Source organism: Petromyzon marinus, assembly GCF_048934315.1.
Source record: "Petromyzon marinus isolate PM22_M1 ecotype Great Lakes invasive population chromosome 68 unlocalized genomic scaffold, UKy_Petmar_22M1.pri1.0 chr68_unloc.1, whole genome shotgun sequence".
NCBI classification, from domain to species: Eukaryota; Metazoa; Chordata; class Hyperoartia; order Petromyzontiformes; family Petromyzontidae; genus Petromyzon; species Petromyzon marinus.
In genome coordinates, this window is record NW_027422597.1 from 6089382 (window position 1) to 6099990 (window position 10609).

A 10609-nucleotide genomic window follows, 5' to 3' on the forward strand; every position below is an offset into this window, starting at 1 on the left:
GGATTTCTTTAAACAAAAGGAAGGAGCAGCAATGGGTTCTCCTTTATCCCCTGCTATAGCAAATTTGTACTTGGAAAACTTTTAAATAAGAGCACTTGCCTCGAGCACATTAAAACCATCCTTTTGGTTTAGATATGTGGATGACACTTGGGTTGTCTGGCCACATGGTACAAATACACTTAATGATTTTCTAAATCATCTTAATGCACAAAACCCGGCCATCCAATTCACCATGGAAATGGAGGTGAATAGCACACTCCCATTCCTAGATATTTTGCTTGGACATGGCCTAAACGGTAAAATAACACACAGCGTTTACAGAAAGCGAACGCACACACTGATGCCTATCTGAATGCAGAATCACATCATCATCCAGCTCAGAAATCCTCTCTTATCAAGACGCTCATACATCGGGCTAAAACAGTGTCAGATGGTGAGAGTCTAGTGAGAGAGATTAAACACGTTAAAGATGCACTACGACAGAATGGCTACAATAATGCTCAAATTAACAGAGCACTGAATGCCAAATCACGATCGCAAAGCAATACTGCTGAAAGCGACCAGATTGTGAAAACAATAAAAATTCCATATATCTCAGGAGTAACTGACAAATTAGTCCGTGTTTTGCAAAAGCAAAACATTACAGTAAGATTTGGTACAGTACACAAAATTCAAAAACTAGTATCTTGCACTAAATACGCATTACCTAAATTATCAACAGAAGGTGTATATCGGATTAATTGTTTATGTGGCAGCTGCTACATTGGACAGACGGGACGTAACATCAGCTTAAGACTAAAAGAACATCAGAGAAATATTAAATTATCTCAAACACAACTGTCGGCAGTGGCAGAACATGCTTGTCAACAAGGACACACCACACAGTGGTGTGTAAAATTAATTATTACTGGCAAAGACTAATTAGAGAATCCATTGAAATTGAGAGGAACAAGAATAACTTTAATCGCTCTGACAGCTACAGGCTTAGTGTGGCCTGGAAGCTTATTATTAAATAATACACATTACATTTTGATTTAAAGAATTACTAATCTACAACTCATTACTAATCATAACCAATGACTGATTACTAATCGATTATATAATTACAATACCCCCCTCTGCCTCTAATCACTGCACCTGATATAAGTTAAGTGATGACGTCACCCTGCTGCTCTATATAAAACCGGGAGCAAGCGAGGGCTTTACCATTCTGGCGAATTGCCCGATGATGCTGGATGTATTTACCAGCGAAACGCGTTCCTGTTCCTGTTCTTCCTGACGCACTACTGCAGCGCTCGTCGGTGTCTCATGGGTTCTCCAGCCACCCCGGGGTGTGCGAGGGCCCCATGCCGGGTGGTCTGGGGTGGCCTTGCTGCCGGAGGGTGGGGGAGCCACAGGCGCCGCGGGAGGAGTGACCCCGCTGCAGCGGCCACGTGGAGATGGCGGGGATGGAGACGGAGTCGCGGCACACATCGCGGACCAAGGAAGACGCCCGGGGTGCTGCGAGCGACCGGAGGAGCGGCGTGAGCCCGTCTGGTGCGGGGGTGATGTTGGGTGAGGCGCAACGAGGGAAGAGAGTGGAGGGGGTGGATGGGCTGGAGAGTGCAGGGAGGGAGGAGCGGGGAGGAGGACGAGAGTGAGCACCGGGAGGATGGGGTGGGAGTGCCCCCGACCAGAATGGGGAGGAAGGGGCAGGAGAAGCGCCTGCAGCCCAGGGGCCGGGGGAGGGGCAGTGGAGGGAGAAGACCGTGGGCGCTGGCCCAGTGGGTGCGGGAGGCCCGGCGGAGGAGCGGGGAGGTGGCGCAGCGGAGCTGGGGTGGGCCTGACCCCGATGCAGGCCAGGTGGCACAACTGCGTGCGAGTCGAATTCAAGGAAGATGTGGAAGAGGGAGTGACCCTGGACAGGACCACCTTCGTGAGGTCGGTGGTGCTTGGGATGCTGCGGGTGGAGGTGGAGAACCTCTATTGCTTCATTGCTCTGCCGGGGGGGAGGGCGTTTGATGTGAGCTTCAACTCCAACATTCTGCTGCAAAATTTCCTTGCCCGTTTCGAGGAGAAGGCAGGGGAGAAGCCGCTAACCTCCATGAGGACGCGATTACTGTCGGACCTGGAGACAAAGGTTGTGACCGTGTTCCTTTATAATGAAGCATTGTATGATCAGAACGTGGAGGTGTGGCTGAGGCAGCATTGTGTGGTGCTGTCGGGTTGCAAGAGGGTGCTGGATGCGGCAGGGATATGGACGGGGGCCAGACAATGGAGGGTGCGTTTGAAGACGGAGGGGGGGCACTGAGGCACGTCCCGAGCGCATTGAACATTGGGGGGAACAGGGGCTATGTTGTCTATGCGGGACAGCCCAAACTGTGTAGGAGGTGTGGGAGAGGGGGGCACCTGGCGGCAGCGTGCATGGCACGCGTTTGTTACAGGTGCAGGGTGCTGGACCACACGGTGGAGGAATGTGGGGAGCCAGCCCTTTGCAACATGTGTGGCAGCAGAGGGCATCTGTATAGGACCTGCCCAGAGTCTTATGCTAACAGGGTGCGGGCATGTCAGAGTGGACAGGTAGAGGAGGCGGCGGAGGAGGTGGCCGGACGGGAAGCGGGCCAAATGCATGGAGGGGAAGGGAAAGGGGAGGTGGAGGAACCACGACCCCCTGGGGAGGGTGAGGGGGGGGGGATCTGTGGGGGAGGGAGCACCACCACCACTGGAGGGGGAGGGGGGGGAGGAGGTGAGGGGAGATGGAGAAGAGGACTCGGAAACCCCAGTGGGGGACTGGGCGGAGGTGATGGGCGAGGAGGAGGGCGAGGAGGGAAAGCGGGTGTAGGAAGAAGCGGATGACGCATGGGAGGAATCGGGGGGGAGAAAACGGAAGCTGGATTGAGTTCTGAAAGAAGCTAGTCCCCAGCAAGATGCGAGCCTCTCAGGATCCTGGCCGGATTTGGGGGAATCTGGGTGGAGGTGGGCGGAAGGGGGGGGACGTTTGAACCGGGGGAAGCCCGGGAAGTTGAAGGGTAGAAAAAATATGAAGGAGAAGGCGGACAAAGGCAGACGGGGGGTGCGCGCACCGGAGTCCGACACGGAATAATGCACGCCTCGGCATGGACATATCTGTAGCATCTGTTAATGTGAGAGGAATGAAGGGGAAGGGAAGGAGAGGGGCAATCATGCAGTGGCTGCAGATCACCAGACGTGACGTAATTTTCCTCCAAGAATGTTACCTACCCTATACCCTCGGATCGGAGGATCTGCTGGACGAATGGAAGGGACACTACATTTGGTCTAGCAGCAACGGGAACAGATGTACAGGCGTGGTTACCCTCCTAGGAAGAAGGAGAATGAGAGTGGAAGAGACCCAGGAAATAATACCGGGTCGGCTCCTTTGTGTAGATGCATCTTACCAGGGTGGGGAGCTACGGCTGATAAATGTGTATACCCCGGTACGATGTATGGACAGGACGGAGGTGTGGGAGAGCCTGGCGGGCCTACTGGCCACCAGGAGGCAGGTCATTGTGGGGGGCGATTTTAACTGCTCGTTGTGTCTGGCGAGGGTGGAGTGGTGGGGGGAGGGTGGAGTGGTGGGGGCAGATAAAGGGAAGGATAAAACGTTCTTTCAGCGTTATAGTAGGAGGAAGGGGGAGGGTAGGGAATTGAGACAGTGGAACGCTAGGTTAGAAAGGCTGTATAGACTGCTAGAGCTAGGGTTCCCGGTGGGAGAAGGGATAGAGGAGTTGATAGGGAGGGTAGCCTCAGTCCTGGAAAAGAGGACTAGGCAATTAGTGTATAGGGCGAAGGTCAGGGCAACAGAGGATAGGGAACAGTGTACAAGATTCTTCTTTAAGGCGGGTAGGGAGGGAGACAATGAAATGAGGGAGCTGGTTAGTCCTACTAGGGGTAGACAGGTGACGACGGAACGGGATGATTAGTGTAGCGGAAGACTTTTATGGGGATTTGTATAAGAGGAAAGGGATAGATGGGGGGCGGCGGGAGGAGCTGCTGGGGGCATTGGGGAAGAGGGTTGAGAACCCGGAGGCGCTAGAGGAGAGAATTCGATGGGAAGAAGTGGAAGGGGCGGTGAAGGGGCTGAACAAGAACAGGACCCCAGGCCCGGACGGGATCCCAGCGGACTTCTATATAAAATTCTGGGAACTCCTGAAAGAGGATATTATGCAAATTTGTAGGGAAACTCTGGAGGAGGGGTGGGTGCCGGACGACACGCGGGAGGGCCTGGTCACATTGATTTATAAAGGGAAGGGAGACCGTAGTGACCTGGGAAGTTGGAGGCCAATAACCCTCCTGAATGCGGACGACAAGATCTTGGCAAGGGTAGTCACGGGGCGACTGGGGAAGGTGGTGGGTGAGGTGGTGGGGCCGGACCAGACGTGTGCGGTCCCAGGGAGGAGGATCGCGGACACTTTGGTGGTTTTGAGGGAGGCGATTGAAGGCGAGAGAGTGAGCGGGTGCGTGTTGGGGATCCTAAGTCTGGACCTGGACAAGGCCTTCGACCACCTCTCTCATGAATTCATGCTGGCGGTGATGGAGAAGATGGGGGTGTGTGGGCCCCTGGTGGAGTGGTTGGCGCGACTTTATGGGGGGCTCAGAGCCAGGCTCCTGATAAATGGGGAACGCTCTGGGATCATTCCAGTGGGTTCCGGGGTGCGGCAGGGATGCCCGATGTCCCCAGTACTATTTGTCATGTGCATGGAGCCTCTGGCGCAGATGATACGGAATGACCAGAGGATTAGGGGGGTGGTAATACCGGGGAGCAAGGAGCAAGGAAAGGTGACCCTGTACATGGACGATGTGGCCATGCTATGCAGGGACGTAGCATTGGTATGGAGGGCAATGGAGGGGATGGGGAGGTTCTGCGCGGCCTCTGGATTAAAGGTTAGTGTGGGGAAAAGTGAGCTGATGGTTTATGGAGACTCGAGGCTTGGGGGAAAATAACTGGGAGAAGGGGGTGAGGAAGGCAAAGGGCTGTCTGGGTAAGTGTGCTGGGAGGCTGCTCACGATGGCTGGTAGGATTATGGTGGTAAAGACAGAAATATTACCATCCCTAAACTACTTGGTGCAGGTTTTACCGCCGGGTGGGAGGGAGGCTAAGGCCTTGACCTCGGCGATTTTCAGGTTTATCTGGGGGGGAGGGATGGAGAGGGTGAGGAGGGCTGCGGTGTGTCTGCAGGTCTGGAATGGGGGGAGGGGTGCCCCAAATGTGGGGTATACCCTTCAATCGACTTTTGTCTGCAACGCGCTGCGGCTGTTTTTCTCTGCGGAGCCGCGGGGCAAGGCAGCATGCTATATGAGGTATCGGCTGACGTGGCGGTTGCGGGGGCCTAGGATGACTGAGGTAGGAAGGAGCTCTCCTTTGGACTGGCCGGGGGGCTGGGTCAGCGACGTGGTGGGGAGCTACGTCGGGCAGCACGGCCTGAACCGGTGGGGGGGCCGGTGGGCTCCCAGGGAGGTGCGAACTGCGGCGGAGAAGGAGGAGGCCTGTGACGAGGTGGCCGGTGCGAGGAGGGAGATGCACGGGAAGATTTGGAGGAATGTGTTGTCGGCAGCGCTCACGAAGGAGCAGAGGGACCTGTCATGGCTGGCTGTCCGGGACAAGTTGGAGACGCGGGGTTTCTTGTACAGCCGCCAAATAGCGCATTCCCCAAAGTGTCCGAGGGGCTGCAACGCGGACGAAACTGCATCGCACGTGATGGTGGTGTGCCCTTTTGCCCAGGAGGTCTGGAGGAGGAGTAAGCCGTTGCTGGCCCGTTTCGCGCTGTCGAGGGTGACGGCATGGGACGTCATGTGGGGAGAGCTGCGGGGGGTGGGGATGTAGGACAGGGACCAGGTGTGGGCTGTAATAGGAGCGACGAAGGAGGCGCTGTGGAAAGCGCGAAAGAAGGAGCTGGAGGGGTCCCTGATGTCCCCGTTAGAGACATGTTATGTTGGGAGTAGATTGTTGGAAAGGGTGGTGGAGGTGGACCGGGTGAAAATGGGGCACGATGCCGAAAGGTAACAATGGAAGTGGCCGCTGCCCAGGGTGGGCTAGGGCGACCGGGGGGGGGGGGGGGGGGTGGCCTCGCCGGCGTCCGGGAGTGAAGGTGTGCGTGACTGGAAGGGGAGGCTGCCCCTCCAGTGCTGTGGCAGGGGTGACTCCGGTCCAGAGGATGAGTCGGTGGCCGAGCGGGGCCTTTTTGGCGCGAGCGAGGGGGCGGCCCCTCGGTCTTTGCTTTTTTTGTTTTTGTTGTCTCCGCTGAGATACTGAATACAAACTTTAAAAACCGTATTTACCAGCGAAACGTCGTACTGAAAACTGTAAATGTGGATTCACTCTTCAACACACCGGTGGGCTAAAGTAGTGAATTATTTGTCATTTTGTCAACGTGACACTTTTTTTGCTGATTGGCCGTGTCGGGTGGTGGAGGGTTACGATACATTTATAAATAAACGCGATCTAACCCAAAAACCTTTATTATGAATAATATTGGTCGCCAAAGCCTACATGTTAAAAAGAGGCTCAGCTGCGAAAGCTCATTCGTGAGATGAGTATCGAGAGATAAACTCATCCTTCCAGAGCTCAGCGCACAAGTTGGTGTCGATGGTAAGGCAGAGCAATGGATTGGGTGCCACCGTGGCTATATGTTATTTCGCTCGCCTTACGGCTGTTTTATATTTAAAGTTTGCGTCTTCTCTCTCTCTCCTTGGTCTCCTACCGTGGAGATTTCTCAGATCATCGTTAGCCTCCCTTTGCCCCGGAGTTTATTACTTAATGGCTCTTTATAGCCTCCTCCCTCGAGTTTCTTTTAATGTGGCAAGGCAGCTGGGTGTCAGGGGTGGGGTGTGCATCACCCTTTCATTTCCCATGCTCACCCCGATTGATAAGTATTTTAAAAATATGTATATATATTGGCATAATTTTTGGTAATATATTTTTTTGGGAAAAAGCGTATATATATACATCACCTGCTAATGAAGTTCCACCTAGAGCGAAATTTCCCAGGTGAAATATTTGAATATTGTTGCTACACCCACTGCTTTGAGAATGGTGGTCGTACAAAGGGCAGAAAACTTGCATCGGGGCCAAAAACAAGTCGGCTCAGCTTGTACCAAATGTAATTACATCCGTTAAGGAGCACAGAAAGACGCGATGGGAGCAAATGTACTTCCAACAAGGAGAACTCGCCCACCACTTGCATCCCAATTTGATTGTTTTTCAACGGTTTATCTACGTATTATTTATTTGATTTGCGACGTATATATGTCTCACGCTACGTATTAATTGCGTATGGTTGCACTTTATTTTGCCCATTCAGCATTATCCGCTGCGGTCGTGACGGGATTTTCTTTGTATTCTTCATGTTCTATTCCCTTCTTATTCTATTTTTTAAAATTCCCAAAATGACATTGCAAATTATTTCCCTTTTCTTTTTTTTACCAGGTAAGAGCCACTGAGCTATTAAGCTAATTCAATGAAGCAACCTGCCTAGCACATATGATAGCACAACGAAGGCTTAAAAAATGGAAATTTACAGCAGCTAATTTCTCTGATCATTTTTTTATTCTAAATATGGAGTGAAAACCCTGCGGAATCCACATGACAAGAGGGAGTGAGAGAACATGCAAACACCAAATATACAGGCGTCAGGGTCGGGATCGAACCCACGACCTCGTGCACACTAGGCAAGGGAGTTAGCGTCTCACAAAACCACGGTGAGATTTTATCTCAATTGTGATTACACACAGCAGCTGCAATCATCGCCTGCTACTGCCAGACTCCTGCACCAATTTACGCTTGCAGATGAGACTCATTCTGGTCTCTCCAGTTCTCGGCAGGTTAAACTTTGAATACCTATTCACGTACCCACCTGGTGAAAATCAGAAATACATCAAGGGGGTTACCGAGGCACAGTTGATGAGGAGGCTTCCAACAATATTTTAGCAGGGGACAGGTGAAGTTACCTGAAATGTTCCAGATATTGTGGGTAAAGAGGCTACGAGAGTAGCCACCAACCTAGATTTACGTAGACACCCACACGTGCACAGACCCATAGAACAGAACGAGTCTCTAAGATCCACTCAGAGGAACACGTAGACTTGTGGAGACCCGTTGACGAACGCTGCACTGGAGCAGCAGCGCATGCTGGGAGCAAGGAGTTATTGGAGTGGAATGAGCAGGCTGGTGCAAGGGTGGTTGGCTTCACTCGGATCGCTCGCTGTGTGGCTTAGAGAGACGCTGGACCAGGACCTCTTTCTTATAGCGATGGTAAAGAAGGAAGTAAAATACTTAGAATATTTGCATTGTCGTTATTGACATGATGAGACACTGCCTGGAATGTGAAACTGCATCCTAAGTGCACAAACACAATGCACACGGCTAATGTACTCACCTGTTGGGATTTAACTTTAATGAACAGAATATATCAAATGAATCTACTCTTTAAAAAAAACCGCGTGAAAAGAAAAAGAACACTTAACAAAATAAGTTGATATTAACATTAATAAAAGAGGCTCAGCTGCGAAAGCTCATTCGTGAGATGAGTACCAAAAGATAGACTCATCCTTCCACAGCTCGGTGCACAAGTCGGTGTCTATGGTAAGACAGAGCAATGGATTGTGTGCCACAGTGGAGAGATGTTATCTCCCTCACCTGGTGTACAGGAGGATCTGGGTTTTATCTGATGCTGGCTGTATATTTGGAGTTTGCATCTCTCTCCGCGTGGTCGCATGGAATTTTCTCCGGTTCCTCCGGTTTTTCCCTTCACATTTATAATCAACATCACAAGTTTAGAGTACTTGGCTGCAATACATTTACACCTGATAAGCCACTTCATTGCGCAATCATTTGTGCCAGGTAACTTCTGAAAAAGAGCTCAGTGGGCTTTACCTGGTAAAATAAATTTTAGTTGTAGATATTATGTGATGTTCTGTAATTCCATCTCCGCGTAATTATCCCAATGTAATGAGTTGCTTGAATGTCATTGTGCCATCTTAGATGGAATTTGTCACAGACTCCCGTGACCCATCATGGAATCTTAAGGCTTTTGCTTGCAGTGTGAATTTATCACCCATTCTACCTTCATCCAACACCCACTGTTTGCGATGTCACCGTATCTCACCTTTTCCGAGACTGGAGATTCCCGTGCCGACTAATCACCATTCAAAGCCTCACCGACTGCTTAGAGCAAGAACGGCCATCGGCGTGCACCATTAAGTGGCACTGCTCACGACCCCTCACGTCCATTCTCATTGACGTGCGCACACTCCTTCACTTTGATGTTGTAGCTCGTGTGCCTACATGCAGAGGATGCTGTCACGCATGGTTCATTTGATTTAAAAATATATTCCCAACAGCAGTGTTTTCCCTGTTCTTTGTGATATACAATGGGTGAGTGGCGTTCGTGCGAGTGAAAAAGTTCATCCAAACCGCACCGGGATTGTTCACCCGACGCTGCAGGGACGAGCCGTCACGAGCACGCCATGCCCACAGGACGTCCACAACGCGCCCAGGTGTCTCTCTACTCCGTGCTCTGTACAAGACGCATCTACTCACACTCGCCTGCCCCTAACATCCACCATTTAACAGGGCGGAGGGGGGACTGGTATTTTATTATTATTTTAATTTGCTTGTTGTTTATTTTGCTATTCATGTATTCAATCTTGATTTAAAGCTTTCGTGACTGCATACCGAAAGACCCAAAGAATATTCACGTATTATTCACACATGCATTTTTATCAATATTATTTTTTATTAAATATTATGTTATTTAAATTATTACATAAACACTAAATATTAATTTTATTATTACCTTATTATTCACAAATAATTCACGTTATGAATTGTTATCATCATTATAAAAAATAATTTAAATGCGTCTATTCATGTTACTTGCACATTTCATTTATACTAATTGTACTATTCATTATTATTAATTTAATTATTACATTTCTTTATTTATACATTTTCTTTACTTATTATTCACTTTATTTGCTACTTAAGGTTCTTCTACTACTCGTTGTGCGCAGTTGCAAATTGACCCGGTGAGGTCGTGATAGGTTTGTTTTGTTCCGTTCCTGTTGCTCTGTGGCCCTGGTACCGTTCCCATGCTGCTGTGATGTGCACCGATGCCCACTTTAGTGAGGGCGATGTTGGCACGCAGACTGAAGATCGATTGAAGAGGACAAATGCAATCCCTTCAAGTCCAGTCAATGTCTCGTTACTTGAACAAAAATGTAAAACCTTACCCATGGCTCGAGGAGTATCCTGAAGTTCATTAAATAACTGAACAATTATTATTGGTATCTCAGCTCCACCCGAACAAACAACGAAAGCTGTCAATGCTCTTAACATTTCCACTTTCAACTGAAGAAGATTCAAATCTTGACGATGTTCGCAGCACGTGGAGGGAACGTCACAGACATCGCGCTGATCAACAAGGGGCAGAACCTGAAAGCGCATCGGAGAGAGGCACAACGCATAACCTGCACACCGCACTCCGACGTGCACGCCGCTCACCAATCCAAGCGCCACAGTCCAGGCTCAACCTTGCGCAGCTTCCGAGATCTGAAAAAGAAAAATCGACATTCCGGGTTGATTTGGCCACAGCCTCTTGTGAAATCTCCCTTG